Here is a 20,481-nt window from a genome sequence, read left to right on the forward strand (position 1 = left end):
CCCTTGGTGCTGCAGGTTGTTAAAAAGTTTTCCGACTGCGATGCAGGAGTTTTCTAAATGTGGAGTGATTGAATTGTAGAACTTGATCGAGAAAGTTTGGAACATCTCCAGGATTGAATGTTCAACTATGAATAAGCACTTCGTCACTTTATTCAATGATTTGATATATGGGATCACCAATTGAAAGCCAGTTCAATTAGTCTTTGAAATGGAAGTTATTGCAGCGTACTTCGTTTTAGAACTGGCAGACTTCCATTGTGACTTTTTTTTGGTTTTTAGATCTCTACGCGAGAGGGATGCAATCGAACCATTTCAACGACTTCAATTTGGCTAATTGTAATGCACTATAAGAACAATACTGCTCTGAGATCTAGTCGAACACTTCTCACCATCATTGACAACAAGTCCAAATTGTTGGAAGTCAAATTTTCAATTCCAACGTGAAATCTGTGCCTTAGGCGCCTGTCAAGTCAACCGGTGCGACAGGTCTTAATCAACCGGTGTCTGCTGTATATTATTCGTGTCTAACGGTCTAGAATCTGGAATGCTGAGCTCTACTGTCAATGTCATCAGAAGCTGATATAAACAGAAATGCGAGAACGTAAGTGGAGGTGGTGGATCCGACCTGGGCTCGCATCAAGGCGAAAACAAGCAATCTCAGAGCAGGGCAGAAGTTTTTTTTTTTTTTTTTTTTAATACTTTATTATAGAGATTTTTAGCCATAGGCTAGTTCATCTCTTAAAGGGCAGAAGTGCTCTGGATGAGTGAGTAAGATCTGGAGCTGGAAAACTAATTCTGCTTTCAATGAAATCAATTTGATTACTGATTTTGCATTCATACTATTAACAGAATACGGGCGTGGCGCAAATGGTTACCCGAGCAAAGTCTGTTAAAAAATTGAAAGCAAATCGATATTAAAGATTGCAGTTCCTTTCATAATGAAAACTCATTTTGATTTCAGTTGTCACGACATAAGTCTGATATTATATTGTGCTTTCATTATGCAGTAAAAGCATTTTAATTGAAAGCAACTTAACTTGAATTCTGCTGTTAAAGTCTTGTTTACATTTTAATTTAAGATCATCTGTTGTTGAACTAATCATTATTGATTATTTGTTTTCTTTAACACATTTTAGGCCATTCTTGACTTGTCCGGGGTGAGAGCTCAAGTCTTTCTGCGTGAGAAGCATGCATTCTAACCATTTACGTCAGGCCCGTATTCAGTTAAACAGTATGAATGCAAAATCAGTAATCAAATTGATTTCTTTGAAAGCAGGATTAGTTTTCCGTTTGATTCAACAGTGTAAAATTTTGCTCTCATTTTTGCTGTGTTAACCGTTAAGTCAACCAAAATAACATCAACTGGAGTATTCAAAATAAGTTACATCATAACAGCAAATTATGATTTCAATTTGATCTCCAGCTTTGCTCGGGTAGCATGTTTATCACGTTGAAAGACTTGAGTTCAAATCTCACCCCCGACTAGCCACGAATGACCGTTATCTTATTTCTTAATCTGGGGTCTTCTAATGCTTTTGCAAATCTAGGACACCAAACTACACTGGATTCGGATTTTACGCGGGAGACATATGCCGTGCAAAAAAAAAACACTGCGTCATTTCCAAAAACCGCGTAAATTTCGAAATCCGTGTAAAAAACGTGAAAAAAAACCTGGATGTTATTTAATAGACGTGTTTCTGATAAAATCTAAGCGAATAAAGACCCCACTAAAATTTCAAATCTGTGTAAATTCCAAGATTCGCGTGAAAAAAACATGTCAATCCCAAAAAAAAACCGCTATGACCTCACAGCAAAAAATTAATTTTGATATCACATCAAAGTGGATGCACTTCAATCGTGTCAAAACTATGGTGTAATGTTACTTGCCAACAAAATTATCATTAATAGAGTGCATAAACTGACATTAAATTGCTTTTACTGCATTTATTTATTTTTATGGCCATAAAAATTACATGAGATTTTCGACATGATTGAAGTGCATCCTCTTGGATGTAATATTAAAATTTATTTTTTGCTGTGCTGCGTAAAAAACCAGTGTAATGGCTTAGTCCAAAATCTCGCAAAATATCCTTAGACTAACGAAGTCCGGGAATAGTCAAATTGTTTGGAAGTATTTTTGTAAACAGTTACGTTAATTTTTCGGAACAACTAGCTCACCCACGCAAGCTAATCCCTCCATCAGGTTGGGTAAATTTGCGCTCTCATAATGTCAAAGAGATTTGAAATGCCAACTCGATCTGAAAACTGTCAAAACAGTGTAAACAATGTCAAAATAACCTTATAACCGTCAAAACAAATAAATTCCAAAATTATCTGATACTACCAAAATGGTTCGAAACGGTAATCCAGGCCTCCGTTGTTCGGACATTTTTGAACTACCACTGAATTCAAGAAATTAAATTCCCGGTTTTTTCGGGTGACCAACATACTTTGTCGGTTTCTTATAAACTGCTAAACATGATTAAAAAGGATTACCGGCATGATTTGTTTCAGAAATTTATGTCATGTCATTGGAAAAAAGTTACATATGAATTTTAGAGCTCTCAGTCAAAAAAAAACATTGGTTTGATTTTAGGATTCTGACAATGAAACATTGGCTAGAGAACTATGATGAGAATGCCAAATGAGTTACGAGGAGAATTGTTGAGGAATTCTATTGATTATAAGGATAGGAATTCTGGTGAGTGAAAATCTAACTAGAAATTTCAGATAATTTTGAGAAGTCTTTCAAGAAAATTTTAAGGAGAACTACAATAAGAAGATTCTCATGAAATTTTCAAAGGAATTCTAAGGAGAGATTCAAGAGAACTCTAAGAGATCTTTCTCAGCAGCATTTTGAGAAGCATTTCAAGGAATTTTCTAATGTATTCTGAGGGTAAATTTCTATGGCAATCCGAGGGAAATTTTGCGAAAATACTTTTTCAAATTCTAAATGGCATATCAAGAGATTTGTATGAAAATTGCAAGCGAATTTTAAAGAATACAATGCAGTGAAATTAGTGTTACTTCTTGTTAGAATTTTTAAGGAAGATAAATGTAAATATAGTGAATTTAGATACATGTATAGCAAATAAAGAGTGATCGAAGTAGGCCGCGCTGCGAAAATGACGTGTTTTTGTTTTGCTGCGTCGTTTTCCTTCTAGTGAAAATGTTATAAATTTACAATTTCATTTTAAAAAGTGTTAATTTGAAAGTACAGAAGTGATGTTGAAATGTGCATTAGGTGAAAATTTTCAAATTCCTATCTGTTGCATGTGGTGTCGACTGTTCTAACCTACGCGTAGCTACGCTCAGCTAAGTTTATTTACCTTTTCGTTCCTCTGTCCTCGATAGGAAATATCCATCTTATTCAAGACGATTATTTCAAAACTTACTAAATACGTGTCAATCAAGTATTGCACTACTGCCTGATTAAAAGTTTCAGTACATTTTCAATGGTTTATATTTGCATCGATAATGTATTGGAGCGGGGTTTATCATGTGTGAAATAGCTTCGGAATGCTTGCGTTCTTGAAATGGGCTATTGTAGCTGCGATAGAGTTGTCACCATCTAACTCCCGGTTTCAAGCTTCTTTGCATTCATAAGAAATGATTGCAAGCAGATTTTATCCATAATACCAGTGCCAGACAGTGGGAGTTAGGTCAAGGGCGAATCTTCATTCTAATCTACGATTCCACATACTATTAATAACCTTTTACACATCAGAATGAATTGTGCATATGTTTAGGATCAACAAACATTTTCAGGCGCAAAGGAGCAACATGATCGAGCTGATAACGTTTCTTAATTCCAAAATCTGAAGACTGTTTTGAATAATATGTTTAGGTAATGGGCAGCAACAACGGACAGATAAACTACTTACAGCTTCTATTTATTAAATGCTTGATATAACGATTGCCAGCAACGCTGGCTGGGCGTATCCTATGGCTTACCCTCCCTACTAACAAAAATCCATCCTTCCCGTGACACTTATGAGGGGTCATAGAGTTCTCTGCATCTCTCTGAAGCAAGTGTTGGACTAACATTCCTCCCCTTTCTCCACCAGATGCAACGACGTGGCCAGGACAGCTCTGGTCTGTTGGAGGGAGACACATCCTTTATCTAAGAGGTAGTAATTAATCACAAATTCAGTGGCGTCTCGTCCATATGTGCACCTCGTGCACTGCACAGTCTCAAATTTTCAAAAAGTAAAATTTATATTTCATAAAAATTAAGAGGCAAAAATTTAATACTCAATTAAAACCATTTTTGTCCGCCCTATTTATTGGTTTCATATGGATAGTAACTGAATTTTCCACCACATCACTGGATAGTAGCTGAATTGTTTACCACATCGCTGCTCAACCTCCGTTTTACCCACCACTGAAAGAAATGTACGTAAAACAGAAGCGAGACATAGCGATCTTGTTTTCACGTACGGGAACGCTGGGATTTTACCACGTGCAGACAACCAGTGGTGGCACAAGTCCTGGAGTTTAACATTTTTTCCTTAACATTTGATACTTTTTGCGATAACCATTGTGACGACACACAAAATCAAACTGGCAAGCGGCAAAAATGTCATGACATTTATAAACTGTTTTCTGCCAGCGACAGAACATTTTCGCACAAAGAAGCAGACAAGACCGGCGGCGCGCGCGACATAAATTTATGTCGTGTAGAATTTTGCTGATTTCTGGCTAATTACTGCATTTATTTGATGTTTATTGCATGGAATTAAAAGATAAGAATGAAGACTGACCACTCATAAGCATTGATGTTAAAATTATGCGTAAATAAGGGAGTTAGTAATTTACTGTCACACGCAAGCCTGCAGCTAAAATTTCATTACAATAAACAGTTTGGAAAAATCAGGCTGCGAGATTTTATTTATTCTCTATCTCCGCTGTTCGCTTGGAATGTAGTTATACACGGTCGCCCGTGTGCTGGCTGTTTTGTTTCGGTCTGGACGATGGTTTTTCAAAAAATGTACTGTTGCCACCTCTGCAGACAACACTCTTTTTGGGCTTCTATGGCGAATGAGCGACACAAAACAAGCAAGGAAAATATGCCTTCGTTCTACCAAAGCCACCGCATGCTAAGTTCTCCCAGTCTGAGCACTTATGCTTGTGCACCAGAAACGCTCGTATTTACAACCAGATCAGTTGTATATGTATTGAAGTCCCGTAAGCATAATTGCCGCTGTGTTAGTGTTTATTTTGTGCACTTCTATCTTTGCACAGTTTAAAGAGAAGAGAATAAATTGGCACGTATAGGCTACGTCGCATTTGAGTTTCTCTCTGAATTGATTGAATCTTGGAGAGCCGTCATTCGTTGTATGCCTACCTACACGCACACATCGAATTTTTAAATTTTTAAATTTTCTCACTACCATGTCTGCATTTCATTCAGTAGCCTCAGAGCATTGATGGAATATTGTTCATAGCATAGTGCAAAATTAAATAGGAATCATGGAACAGGATATTGTTGATGACCTCCTGAAAAGACCGTTTGCCAGAAGGTGAGTAACGATGACAAATATCATAAACATGAGACTTAAAAAGAAAATCAATGTTTCTATGCAAGAGTAAGCAAACTGGTAGCAGAACTGTTTCCCATCATCATTTCGTTTATTTTTTATGCAGGTACCCCCGTCGGAAGATTTGTATCCCATTTTTTTATTATGCATCAGAATTGGCTTCTACTGTTACAGACAAAATATAAATAAAATAGGTGCACAACTAGTCAATTTTCTCACGTGACGCCACTGCACAAATTATTATCTAACAGCAACGGATGAAGGTGGGTCTCCTTCTTAACAACAGTTTGGAGCTCGTACCACCTACGACATTGTGCAACCTGGTTTATGCTATGCTATGTATAGTGAATTAAGAGTCACAGAATTCGATTCCCGGGCCTGTCGGGGAATTTATCGGCTTGGAAAATTTCTCGACTTTTCTGGATGTAGAGTATATGATTGTACTTGCCACACAACAATTTTTACTAATGCAAAAATGGTACAGGCATCAAAAGCTCTCAATTAATAACTGTGGAAGTGAATCTAGAAAAATAAGTTGAGAGCATGCAATAAGTTTATATGCAATAAGCAATAAGCTTGAAATGCGTAAAAGAAAAGATGATCATATTCTGAGATTATTTAAAACAATGTTAAGTTAAAAAAAATCTTTGGAGAATTTGGAGAATTTTGAGGGAGTTCTGAAAAGACCTCCGAAATTTTTCTGAGAAGAATTTTGACTAGAATTCAATATTTAAGAGAATTTCAAAGCGATATACTCAGGATTTTTTCAAAGGAATTCTAAGAACGATTCCGTGGAAATTCTTAGGAGAATTTCAAGGGAATTCCAAAGCGAATTACAAGATATTACGAGAAGAGTTTTCTATTAGTTTAACAAGATCGTCATGATAATTATGAGCATAATTCACGGAAATTCTGGGATTAATACCATGGGAATTCTAATAGGAATACTGAAACCATAAAAAATCAACAACACGTATCTATTTTTCAAAGTCCTGCATCTTGAATATTTAACTTTAAGACTAATGCACATTATATCCAGATTGGAGTATGGACGAAAGATCAATTTGCAATATTATAATTAATAACTGATGCCAATTATGCAGCAAAATAACCAATTTATTATTTGGTAAAGACTAATTGTTTCTGAAAATCTGGCGTAAAAATTTGACCATATGTTAAGGTTTATTGATTTTTGCGGGTGTCCAATCAAAGTCCCGAGCTTTTCCCATATTTCCCAGCTAATTTTCAGTTTTCTGGTTTTCCCGGTTCGTTGGACACCCTGATATTACTGAAACTGCAATTGTTCAAGCTCGAACTCTAGAAAAAATTGATGTTCAAAAATCAGTATGCAGTGTAAGGAAAGTAATTTACAAATCACATTAACACACCGAACACGTTGCCTCTGGTAAAATGTGTAACGACAAACTAGTAATGTTTGAAAAATCAAATCACAGGTATTTACTGATGAATTTCAAATTTATTGGCACCATTTGAAACTACAGACTTTGAAGATTTATTCGGTATCAATGGATTTTTAATGTATCGATTAATTGCTGAGCAATGGTTTGTCAAACCAATTGCCAATTTTCCGTTACACATTTTACCGGAGGCATCGTATTCGGAGTGTTAATTGAGTTCTCCTGAGCAGGACTGCAAAATATTGACTATGCACGGCGATATTGACAAACAGATGTCGTCATTCACTCGAGCTGAAGAGCACCATCAAGGGGATCATGTCAATTGTCAGTGACAAAACAGTGACGAACATGCGCAGTTTTTTATCGCCTATATTTGTAACTAGGTATAAAAATCCACAGAACCATCAAAGCGAACTAGCATCTATGTTCAGAACTGTCTAGATAACAATAATATTAAAGAGATTGCACGAAATTACAATTATTGTTACGAGGTGAATCTTTGTCATTGACGCAAAAAATACTGATTTTTTGACTAAGGTTTATGACAGAGTGAGTTCTTCCAGTGACCATGTCAAAACTAACTCTGACAATATCGCGTGAAAATCATTCAATGAAAATGACAATTCTCAGCCCTGTTCCTGAGGAAAGATTACCTCACGTGCGAAACTGGAAATCTAACACTTGTCATGTTCTAATAGATTCTCATTCATTTAAGCGCATTCACAACTCAAAAAATATAGCAATTCCACAGTTGTTAATTGAGAGCTTTCTAAGTATGTACAATTTTTGCATTAATATATTGTGTGGAAAGTACAATCATACTTTATGACCAAGCATCGAACCCAGCCGCCTCCAGGCCCCAAATGCTATACCGCTAGAAAACGAAATTAAACGCTCATGTTTCTCGGAAACCTGCAGTGGACACAACAACCACCAAATAGAAGGTGGGTCTCATTGAATGCTATTACTTTTTTTAAATCGGTCGGCCGGTTCCGGAGGTAAGGCCGGAACAAATTCAGATGAATAGTGGTCTTAAGACTATAAGGGATCGGAATTGTGCCAAACCCATCATGCGACATATAATATCACCTGAAATTTTGGAACAAGTTCAATGAAAACCATAAAGAATATCCTGGACCATAATGGCCACATCCGGCCATATTCCGAGAAGCGACCAATTAAAAAAAAAATCCAGGTACAGTGCCTAGCCGTTTTTGACAACGAGATGAGGCCCTTGCATGGCAATTTTATCATCCTTAGAAGTTCTTTTCTAACTGTTTCCGAATTCAACGCTAGGGGCAGAAATTCGCCCAGTTCTCTTACATCTTACATATGAAGCACTTGTCTTTAATCCCATTATAATGTTATCTCTTGACCCACCTCCATAAGAATATTATTAAGCAACAATAATTCGCGACCGGAGAAATTCCTGTGGGAAATCGAAAAAATAGCGCTTTCACTTCCAAAATTCTGTATGTTAATTTCATCTCAACCCAAGTAGCCAATATGCCGAATAATTGCCCCTATTTGCCTTATACGAGCCTCATCATAACTTACAAACACTGGTATAGCCGTTGTTCTGCTGTATATAGTCAAAAAGGCGAAGTAACGTGATTGTTACTTGGAAATTGCAATAGCAGCAACATCACACTACTAAAACTACACTGACTAGCTAATTTTCCGAGCTATCCAGGTTGACAATGAAGACCAAGAATACTCTATATAGCCACTCTATGCTGTCAAGGCAATGCTTGTCCAGTACCAGCAGGACCAGTAGGAGCTGAATATATATTAGGCTCAGCATAATCGAAATGCCCTTTTATTTGAGTAATTTTTGCTCAACTAGCAAAAATAGTTTGCTCAACTAGCAAAAATAGTTACAACACAAGTTCGCAACTCTATTTAAAATTTGAAATGAACAACCAGCCTCAAAGTTCATCGGGTAATTAATTTGTTTGAAACTTACGAAGTCACTTATAAAAAAGTTTCTGTGATTAAGTAATATTTCCGTGAATTTGAATTAAATTACCCAAGATTTCTTGACTTTTCAGGTTCAAAAATGAATTCCCTGATATTCTATGATTTTCTAGGTTTTTACAGGTAGTCAACACCCTGTGTCGACACGCCTCTCCGCCCTCCATACATTACGTAATTTGTGCCCAAAGCCCGAGCTGTGTATCAAAATAAACCTTGACCGGACCGGGAATCAAACCCGCCTCATCCTGCAACCCGGCCACACATTTAATAGCCAAGCCAAGGAAGGGGCCCAATACCTTATTCCAAACGATTAAAAAATCAGCCCTGTCCGGCGCTCAGTATATTCAACCGACCTATCCCACACCACATCAAGGAACGAACACCTCATTCGTTCAATCCAAATGTGTAACTTCAGAAACGAACGAGCCAATGGCACATTTTTATTGTCCTTGTGCAAGTGGGATATCGAACTCGGCTAAGCACTCTCAACTTTTCCCGCATCCCTCCCCTCATAGTCGGATCAGAAAACCAAACACCGAAAAGTGTTTCTGGCTCCGACTGGAAAAGTGATGGGTCTTAAGAGGATTACCCGGCCCGAGACCGAGACCGATATGAGTCGAGTGAGTAGTGCAGCGCTAGAACTTGAAATGCTGGACGCGAACGGCATTGGACATGGACATCATTGTTAGCGAATCCCATGCGCTCCGTTTGTTCGTTCGTTAATGGCTCCAACAGACACAATGGGGAGTGACAAAAACGCATTTGGACTCTGGAGTATTGAATGTAGCTCACTTTATTACCAATCCAGGGTAGTAAAATTTCATTTCGCTCTGTTTGGTTATCTAAAGGCGAACAATATTGGAACCATTGTTCACAAGAACATTGTGGATCGAATAGAGAATCAAGTGAGTGCTGTACTGGCAGTTTGTTTCCAATGCTCTTTTAGTGACAGTATTTCGGAAATGACGTCACTTCGAGGTTATTATGGGTGGATTAAAGAGTATTTGATGTGTCAGTGATTAAAATTCAAGTAAAGGGAACTCAAAAATCATTCAATCCATGATGTAAAGCGGTAAACTTCGAATGAATGAGCCATATTTTACTTTGACAGTGGCTGCAAAATTTTATGAACTATTCGAAACAATACACATTGTCATACCAAAACGCAGGAGGATATCGACCCACACGTATAATCTAAATGGGCAGAGTTGTAGTTATAGTCTGCTCCTCAATTGGCGAACACAATTTCCTCCTGCCGGTAGCTTATGATTGACATCACCCATGTTCGTACACAAAGTGCACCCTGGTCACTTAGCTAACGACGCACAGCACAAATCCAGCAGAAATTTTTCATCGAACTATAAATAATGAGAAAATTTATGTGTCATCCAGGCCGCAAAGCGCTCCGCCACGATGTCGCGTCTGAACAAACACTGCTGCTGCTGACAACGACGGAACGAGACCAGCTCTCGTCACTTGCCATGCGAGTCCTCCCGGGTAGAGCAAAAACGGTTTCCATGCGGATCCACTCGAAACCGTCGCCTCCCAACGACCAAGCTAACGACAAACAAGACGCGGAAGATCATCGCCGGCAACAAAATTCTTAGCGGGAGACGAAATATGGCTTTCTAAAATTAATTTACTCTCCTCGTCGGTCCGTCGGTCGGTCGATTCCGTTCCAACTTTGAACGTAACTACGTCCGATTCCTCCTACATGGGCCGCGCATGTACGTGGATGCACATACATGCCACCACTTTTCCCAGCCAGTAAAATCTTGCCACTCGGTGGTCACCATCAGGCGAAAAAGATCAACGATTACCTACACAGAAATTGTTATTACAGCTGTCATTGATTTCCATCCGCGTACGATGACGACGACGATGGAAAGGATTTGCACCACCTTCGCGTCAAACTGCAGTTGCAGTTTGCAACCACAGCTCGTACGGTGGCGTGGTGGCGGCGGTTGTTGGTCGGTTGGTCACCATTTAGAGCCGGAATAATCCCGCGCAATGTACACGCGTTCGGTCGGTCGCACCATGGGGACAATCATAATTTATGAGACGATTCTTGAAAGAAACCAGCCAGTAATTGATGGACACAATTATCCTGCTCAATGGCGAATAAATTGTGGAATAATCTTCCACCAATGCACGCGGTCGTTCCGCGATACGTTGTGGGGGAAGTTCCAATGTCTTCGTTTGGCATTGCATTGTTGGCCCACGGGAGGATAACGGTCAGGGTTTTGATAGTTGCACAAACAGAATGACACATTGTTTAGCGTGAAAAATGTGCTTCAATTAGGATGCGACGATGAGCTGATTTGCGGTAATTGGTGCATAAAGCGTGTTTTAGATTTAATATGCATTCATATTACCAAGCAGGAAGATTATTTCTATACCACCTAAATTGATCACCTAATATACCGCTTCGCATCGACTTATAGTCGAATATAGCTGTTTTAGCTGGTCAGCATTGATTTAAAAAAAAATGGCTTTGAAAGGTCGGAATTATCATAAAAACGCTAAAACAGTTTTAAAACGTAAAAATGGTCCAAACCAGCGTTTCCCAATTTATTGGTCGCGACCCACCGTTGGGTTGCAGAAATTCAGATAATTCGATAATTTTTTAAAAATTTCGTGTTCTCTGGACTATCAATTTGGTTACCAATAATTTCAGGACTAGTCAATCGTTTTCAAGCTATTTTGGCGAAATCAGTATCATATAGCCAGTTTGGATATTCTAAGCCATATTTAACTTTTTTCGGGCCATTTTTGGCGTTTTAGGACTATTTTGACATTTAGGATATCATTTTAAAAATTGTTATAAGAGTTGTATGACCATTTTAGAGATATAAAGAACAAACTATTCTAGGCCATTTTATTGTTTTGATGCCATTTGGTTATTGAAGGCTAGTTTAGTTATTTTGTGGATTAATTCAGATCACCGAAGTCGGTTAAATTTTACCGGGTTTTGAACAGCTGAAAAAGTCGATAATATATCAAATTGCCATTGCACATAAGAAATCAAAAAAAAAATTATCATTAAATAAATGGGGTTAACTGTACAAAGTCTGTACAAGTTTTTTTTTACTGATTTTTAAACTTTTTCCAAAGGATTCAGTTCAAATTATCGAAAAGTGGAGACTTGGATTAGAGTGTAAAGTTATTTTAGCGTTTACGAGATTGTTTTCAGGACCAAAAACGCTTTGCGGCCATTAGGCTATGTTTTATCTTTGCAAGGTCATTTTGGCGTTAAAAGTTGGCCCGGAGTTAGTTTTCTCAACCCATTTCATTGATTTGAGATACTTTTCTATTTAGTTGTAATACTTCTTATCGCTTAGTTGTGTTCAAACCATTATGGCATTTTGGATTCAAAACAAGAAAGACTAGATTATTTAAACAAGGCTGACAGTATATGGGTCATTCCAGCTCAAGTGGGTACAAAATTAAAAAAAGTTGTGGTCGATGTCACCGATTTGAGCTAATCTAGGCCAAAACGCTTATTTTGGCATTTTGAACAAACGTTTTTTTTATTTTGCTCTAATGTGCCTAATCCTTCTGGGATACAACCCTGGATTTTCGAGATTTAAAAAAAAATTCAACTTTCAGAAGAGATTGCTCCACAACCAAATAAGCTATTCATGATCTTAGAACGTCAATTTGAGGGTTTTTTAACGTAGATTCTTATAAATGTACAAACATTTTGTTTTTTAATAGTAACTACAGTAAACAGACTGATTACCAGCAGGTATCAAAATTACTCAAATAAGAGTACTATTCTAGTAGCAGCTGTCATCCATAACTGAAATTTTGTATACCTACTAATCTATCTGTTTTCATAGTTTTGGCTGTATCCCATAGGAACGTATTTTTCATTTGTAGGACCACAATTAAATTATAGACAAAAGTAAATAAATGTGATAGTTATGATTTCATATAATAAGAATCCAGCCCATAACATGCGAAAAATAACATAAAAAATATTATTGTGCCATCAGCGTGAAGGAATTCAAGAAAAAATAAAAATATATTAACTAGCATTGATTTTTCATCAGAAAAGCTCAAAACTACCTCATCTGGTCATATCTAAAACACTATTTGTCCAAATCATTTGGAAACACATCAAGTACAAGAGTGGTGAAAATTTGAGCCCAAAATATTAAGAAATAAAAAATCCCGCCCATGGTGAAAATAGGCCATTTTTTGTCAATATTAATACCTGCCGGTAATCAGCTTGTTTACTGTAGTTACTATAACAAAAACAAAATGTGTGTACATTTATAAGAATCTACATTAAAAAACCTTCAAATCGACGTTCTAAGATTACGAATAGCTTATTTGGTTGTAGAGTAATCTCTTCTGAAAGTTGAAATTTAAAAAATCTTGAAAATCCAGGGTTGTAGCGCAGAAGGATCTAGGCACTTTAGAGCAAAAAAAAGTGTTTGTTCAGAATGCCAAAATAAGCGTTTTGGCCACGTTTTGCTCAAATCAGTGACATCGACCACAGGTGGTGTACCCACTTAAGCTGGACTGACCCATATTGAAATTAAAATTTAGTGAAACAACTTTTGAAATTTGGGTCAAAGTTTTAGCTGTTTTGAAAAAGTGGTAAAAAGTGACTGAAGTCGATAATATTTTTTAAGTGTGTAGCAAGTGAGTTTTACTGATAATTCCTAGAGAACTTTAACGAGAATTGAAAGAGACATTTGACGAGATTTCAAAAAGTTTCTTAAAACTTTCCCAAAATCTAATTTGCGCAAACATATTTTGAAGATTTAAAATTCATATAAATTGAAGATATAATTAGGGATCCTTAACCCTCTTCAACCCAGTTTTTTTTATTCTACTTGTATTGTATTGCTGTATGAAAAAATCTGGAGGTAATTATTTTGATTAGATAAAAAAAAATTGATTACCAACTAGACTACTAAAACTAGAACTCACGAGCAAATTCAGGCCCAAATTTCAGAAAAATCTGTTCAGATTAAAGTCGTTTCGATTGAATTTACTTTTGCATTTAAGCTCATTTATTCAATAAAATAATAATTTACTGAACATCATAGAAAATAGGGTTAAGATCTAATTTCCGTCAAACTCAGAAGGCAGACTTGGGAAGACGAAGTTTTTTTAGAATCAGAAGGAATTGCAATTTCACTCTTACTTTATACTACTATTTTTACTGTATCTATGACATCGTGCAAGCAATTACAAAACTATGTGTTTTGCAGAAGAAGCATTTTAACGTATTTTGAGTGAATTAGAGTGAATGCAGTGGCGTCCCGTAACCTTACTTTTTACCTGTGGAACAACTTTCAAAATCAGATTTATATCCATACTCGAATCGAATACACTTGATCTTCTAGTTTACTCGATATCTATCCATTGAAAGCAATATTTTGATAATTGTTTATGTTTTGAGAGTTGGTGCACAGGTAGATTGAGGTTAAGGAAACGCCACTGACTGAATGCAATTATGGGCAAATTGATTAACTCGGACGAGCAGCAAAATATATTATCAAGAAAGTTGAATATGTGTTAGTTCTACCAAGCAGATGCACATAGCCTGGGGGCTGACAACAGGTGAACGAAGTATGCGAGAAACTGAAAGAATTTGAAAAACTTTCTCAACGAGTGCAAACTCGAAAATTATAGTTTGAAGACTGAACGATATACATCAAATCAGCAAGTGACGTTCAGATTCTACCCATTTGGAATAATTTTATTTGCTTAATCATTTCTTATCTCCATAACACTCCATACCAATATCACAACTGTGTGCAGGATGAAATTTTTTTTATAAAGATTCGTTCTGCAAAGGCACATATTACAAATAAATGTACTAGCAAACGATTCAGCAATTAGTCACGACATACTCAGCCGTCAATGTTTGCTTTATTCTGTGATCAACGAGTCACGTTGCTACTATAGCTGAATCATACGTCCAATTGATTCGGAATAACGGTTGATACAACATATATTTCCTAATGCTAATGTTCAAACGAAATTATTAGTTTTAGTCTGCTAACATTTATAAACGATGACATCGGATTTATCAAAACATGTACCATCTATGTATGTGAAATGCAAACAGCATTGACACATCTTTTCTCGTTTTTCCCCGGTTTTTTCCGGGAGAAGCCACCCTGTTCTATGTCTACCAAGCACATTGACACTCTATGTCCAGGGAAGTCGAGGAAATTTCCAACCCGAAAGATTGTCTTGATCGAAGCGGGGAATCAACTTGGTAATACCGTGTCTCAGATAACTGTTCTGATAAATGTTACTATCCTGAGTCTTGGAGATCTCGAGATCCCAGCCTTAAAAAAAATGTCCAATAATGCTTGTCAAATTTGTTGTGATCTTGAAGCTTAAAAAAAAATAAGGCTTAAAAAACGATTCAACGAGTATCACCGTCAGATGCAAGCTGACTACAATGTCAAAAAATAACGCTTCCATTGCACCAAGTCACTGTTGCTGTGTAACATCCACCCCCGAAGGCGACAAATTCAACATTTTTCTGCATTTCCAGTTTTTAACCACTTCAAGTGACATGCACCGCACTCAGTGTAGTTCAGGCAAACGAATTTCAAACCAAACTATAAGTAGGTAGGCATCTGAGAAAATCAACCGGTTGAAATGGTAATCGGACGGACAGAAACGGACAGACTAAATAAAATATCCCTTCCGGGCATCATCATCATCATCTCCTCTCCGCACTACATTCAAAGTTACACGTATGGAATAAAGACCGCGATGGACGGACGAATTCATCTGGGTGCCTGAATCCGACGTCCCACCCGCGAGAAGCTACCCTGATTTGGTTCGCGATTCCGCGTGTTGGGTGTAATTTGTATCATTCTTGAAACGAGTCTACTGAACATGAACAAACTTTTCCGGGGGCCCTGATCTTTTCGGAGCTCCTGTCAGTCAGTTGCTGCAGTCTGAGACCACATGATCCCGGGAACTGGTTTCAAGGGTGGCGGACCAAGCGCGAGCAGAAAAGTCTGACGATTTTGCAACATTGTTGCAAGGTACTTACCTCAGATTAGCGCAGTACGACATCGAGCACCGAGTTCAGGGATCGTCTTATTCGCCCATTAATTTCGTGCTTTGTAATGTAAATTAAATCAAACGGAACGAGGGAACCTCGCGGAACGTGAAGCAAAAGGGTGAAGTTAATAGAAATGAAGCATTTGTTGAGGATTAAGATTTGGTTGAATTGCATTTATTTTGCAAAACACTGGCACATTATCTAGAAGTAATGATTTTAATATTACAACTTAGGTATTCGATTTAGAATAACTGATGAAAAAGCAATGTTTGAACCGGTATTTGCTCCAAGAAAATAATACTGAATTAGAATCTATAAAAACATGTTCAAAATTGTTAGACAAATCCACTCCACGAGTAGCCCTATCAAATGCTGCGTTATTCTCATTCTGAGTCAATGGCAAACTAAACATTGTTCGTTCCGTTCCGTGTACGGCACAGCTTCCCTTACTGCCTTCAGTGTCCACTTCAATGTCCATGTACCAGGACCGGTTCTACACTCTTTTCCACGTTCACGCCATTTATTTGTAAAAGAAATTACAATTTAAAATGTAGTACCCATTATTATCCCTCCACCTGGGGTATCATTTCGCCTCCCCTCCCGGAGAAGGTAAACGTAAAACGCCCATTTTCCAGGGTCTTTGAGTTGACTCGAAAGTGCGTGCAAATCTCGCGACCAATCGGACTGGTGGCATTCTGGTGTCTATCAAGTAGATACGACGTGCTCAGGCCGAGTGCTACCAACATCTGAATATGTGCGTGTGGAAAATTACACCACATTATGTGAACTTCGCGCGACCCACCTCTAGGACTGACAAAACGTCACCCTTTTCCATCGCGATTCAACAATAGCAACAACAACAAAATGACTGGTAACCAAATGCAAATAGTCGCGAATTGAGCCGTGAAAGGGGGAAGAATTGATCCCTTATAGCTGTCAATCTTGTACCTACCTATCGCGTACACGCAAACCAAATGGCAAATACTTTCAACAACGAACTGTACCAAACAAGCAACTTTTTTCGTAATAAATTAGCAAACAATAATTTTATAAAATTCATTGAAAGTTCAGAATATATGGTGCATTTTAATCATATCTTACATTTCCCGGATGGGTGTAGCGTAATATCTGGTGCTTTGTGGTCCACGACAACGACGAGAAGAAGATGTGACAATAAGTAGGACATCTCTTGAGAGTCCCGATTTAGGTGATTTCGCCGTCTTCTTCGTCTTCTTCTGCATACCTCCTCGCCGAGGAAGTGTCGGAAGAAAATTTATGCAGATATTTACATTGGGTCAGCAAACAAAAGGAAACATGATCTTCATTCATATGCCGGCGAACCGGTCCAGGACCGATATCGGAACCGCTTGTGAACGCAAATGATTTTTTTTTGTTTCGTTTCGCGGGTTCGGGACAACTTGAGGCTTCCGCAGGCCAAGATCGGCATAAACATAGATGTCGCCGTGGCGTGAGCAATTGCTAGTAGCCAGGCTTAAAATGCGCATAAATTAGCTCAACCGTCAATCAGCAGCTCTCGCCATTGTTCGTGCCAACAACAGAAGGTATACAGATGCGCGGTTGCTGCTTTGTTTGCTAATCCTGCTGGAATATGCTCAGGGACAACAGCCACAGTGACGACGGAGAGATGTTTGCTAAAAAAAATGTAAACAACGAGTGAGATGGGAACGATCTTGCGAAATGTTTGGCGTATTTTGTTGTTTGTCAAGGTCAGTACAATTTATGCGTTGGCATGTGGAAGGTAGCACAAAAGGATGAAATCGTGAGCGATTACGGTATCACGCATCGGAAGCCATATTGCATTCATACAGGAGACTGGCTACTAAATTGCAATTATAGATTTGTTGATACAATTTCATGAAATCTGATGACGTTTGCTACTTTCCACGACAAACATGCATTTCTGTGACTTCCTTAAAATTGCTTCTCTGTTCTTCATTTCAAGAATTCAAATTGCATTACGATTAAATTATCCCACTCCTAAACTATTTAAGCTTTAATCGGGCCACGAAACTAAACTATTTTGATGGATTCATGATGTTGAAAGTGTTTATCTTAATTTGAAATTTTGATGGAAAATTAATTAGTTTTTATTCATAGGTTTATTGATGTCACAAGGAGACAGGTTTTGCGTAGATTTCCGTAAATTTCATATTATTTTCAATTGAATCGGTCCCTGAAATCAGTATTATAAATGTCTGAAAGCCTATAAAATTTTTGATGGAGACCGAATTCCGAACTGACCTGTTCGCCATCCATTAGGCATTACCCATCTGAACAACTTTGTTGAAGACCACAACATCTGATACAAAATCTGACATATCTTCAATGGTGAAGCAATTGGCTATGTTGTGTGAGTGACACCATTGTACGATTTAAGCGATATCTCAAATACATACGCGCAGGGCTCCGTATGCTGCCCATGCTAATAGTGACGTCACTATTTGTGTTTACAATATTTTCGCGTTACTTATTCAAATGCATTTGACGATCTGCATCTTTCTGTACCTCCTCATTTCAAGACAACAACGATTAGGGTAAATTATGGCTTCGGCACCCATTGACTGTTTTCGGCAACCGAAATTGAAACTTTTATTTCACTGTATTTTCCCATCAAAACTCTTCGCTGAATGTATTAAGCCGATTCCTTACCTTTTCAGCTTCAATCTGATTACATTTTTACGACTGTGAATTCCTGTTATACCATATTTTTCTTTAAATGAAATATACATACTACAAAATACGGCTGATTTCGAGTTGCCGATAATAGAACAGCTGGTTAACACGCAGTTCAAATGGAAAGGGTGCCGAAGAAAAAGAGACTGCCGACAATAGTCACTCTCACCTGAGAAGTTTGGAGCGTTGTAAAAACATGTTCAACCCGTTTTGATCAATTCTGTCGATTGGAATTGGTAGAACAGCAAGCAGCAGATAAATGTCAACAAACAAACCTGTCATGTATGTGTGTGACGCTGAGAAATCGCTAATAGAAGTTCGGACGCTGCTTAGATTGACGAGAATACGTAAATTCCCCTATATAAATCACAGTAGGCACTTTGACCTTGCGTCTGAACTTAAGAGATAACATCATACGAAAAAATTGCTGATTTTTGTGGTTCTTTAGTCCAACGACATCTTGTTTCAATATTTTTTTTTTAAATCAAAACGTATTTTTACGTTTAAAAAAAAAACATGAAAAATGAAAAAAAAATCAAATTTTCACCGATGAAATATTTTAAATCTTACAGAATCTTACAGAAACTAGAGGTCCCAAACTATCATCTAGTGAAATAAAATTTTAGGTACATTCACTTTGAATAAAAGTCGCCTTTAAACATAGCGTGCAGCAGTTAGAAACCGAGAATGTTTTTGCATTTCCACATCATGTTTTCATGGGACGGGAATTTAAGTTAGTGGAAAAGGTAGCAAATCAGGATTCACCATGGTAAGTGACGTGATCGCCTGTTTGCATTACGATGCATAATACGAAAGAGCATGGGTGACCACTAGGCCACCGAGCACCTAATTATCGTTCAATGCTGGCAGTGGCTTCAACGTCGACGATAACGAATGTCATGCGAAATTAAACATTAGTAGGAAAACTACAGCATCCTTCCTGGAAGGATTCAATCATGATTTCAAAGCAGTACTCTTTCCATTGAACTGCGAATATCATTGTACCAGTTCCGACTGAACACTGTTAGGTTTTTTTTTATTTAATTTCCTTCCTATTAGAAGGAACCCGAAGTCAGACATCAAAATATTATCAAAATGATATTAAACTATGTGTTTGAAAACATGCTGATAACTTTTTTCGATATTATTTTATTTTTAACGAGTATGAAATCATACATATTTTGATATCATTTTGGTATTATTAAAAATGTGAATTGAAAACATAATATGATATTTGAGAAAAAAAGTGCAAGCAGCTAAAAGATCCTTTTTAAAATGAAATAGGGTGTCGCTAAATGGGATCCAATAAGCAGCCACAAATTGAGTTATTAATAATATAACTAAAAACTGATGGAAACAAATAATAATAAACCTACAGGCGATATTTTACTACAAACACACAGGCCAATACACTGAAGTCTTTTTTTACGCGGTTTTTTTACACGGTTAGTGCCGCTGAGTCACAATTTACGCGGTACGTTTTAACGATTTCTCGACAACGATACAACCTATCGACTTAATTCCAATCACGCTATCCGTTTCAAGCTATAGGTAAATGGCATACTTTAAAAAAAATCACAATTTTTGGTGTAAATACAGAATTTTTTAAATATGTCTATATGGACCATAGCATGCTACAATTACGAATGGCATCAAAATCCGATTTATAAAAAAATATTTAAGCATGTGAAAAATCAAAATCTCGGTAGTTTTTTTTTTACGCGGCACTGATCCCCCGCATAAAAAGCGACTCCAGTGTATAAGCTTAGCATTTGAACAACAATTGGGCACGATAAACAAC

At 37.4% G+C, this 20,481-nt stretch overlaps 1 protein-coding gene across 1 annotated transcript in view; it reads right to left on the reverse strand.

The window, feature by feature from the left end:
- Snoo (Sno oncogene) overlaps nucleotides 1–20,481 on the reverse strand; it is a 369,317-nt gene that overhangs the window by 36,419 nt on the left and 312,417 nt on the right. The window lies entirely within an intron of this gene.

This window comes from Ochlerotatus camptorhynchus, unplaced genomic scaffold (genome assembly GCF_037179485.1).
Source record: "Ochlerotatus camptorhynchus isolate MF236.1 unplaced genomic scaffold, CSIRO-AGI_Acam_v1.1 ptg000038l, whole genome shotgun sequence".
Taxonomy (NCBI): domain Eukaryota; kingdom Metazoa; phylum Arthropoda; class Insecta; order Diptera; family Culicidae; genus Ochlerotatus; species Ochlerotatus camptorhynchus.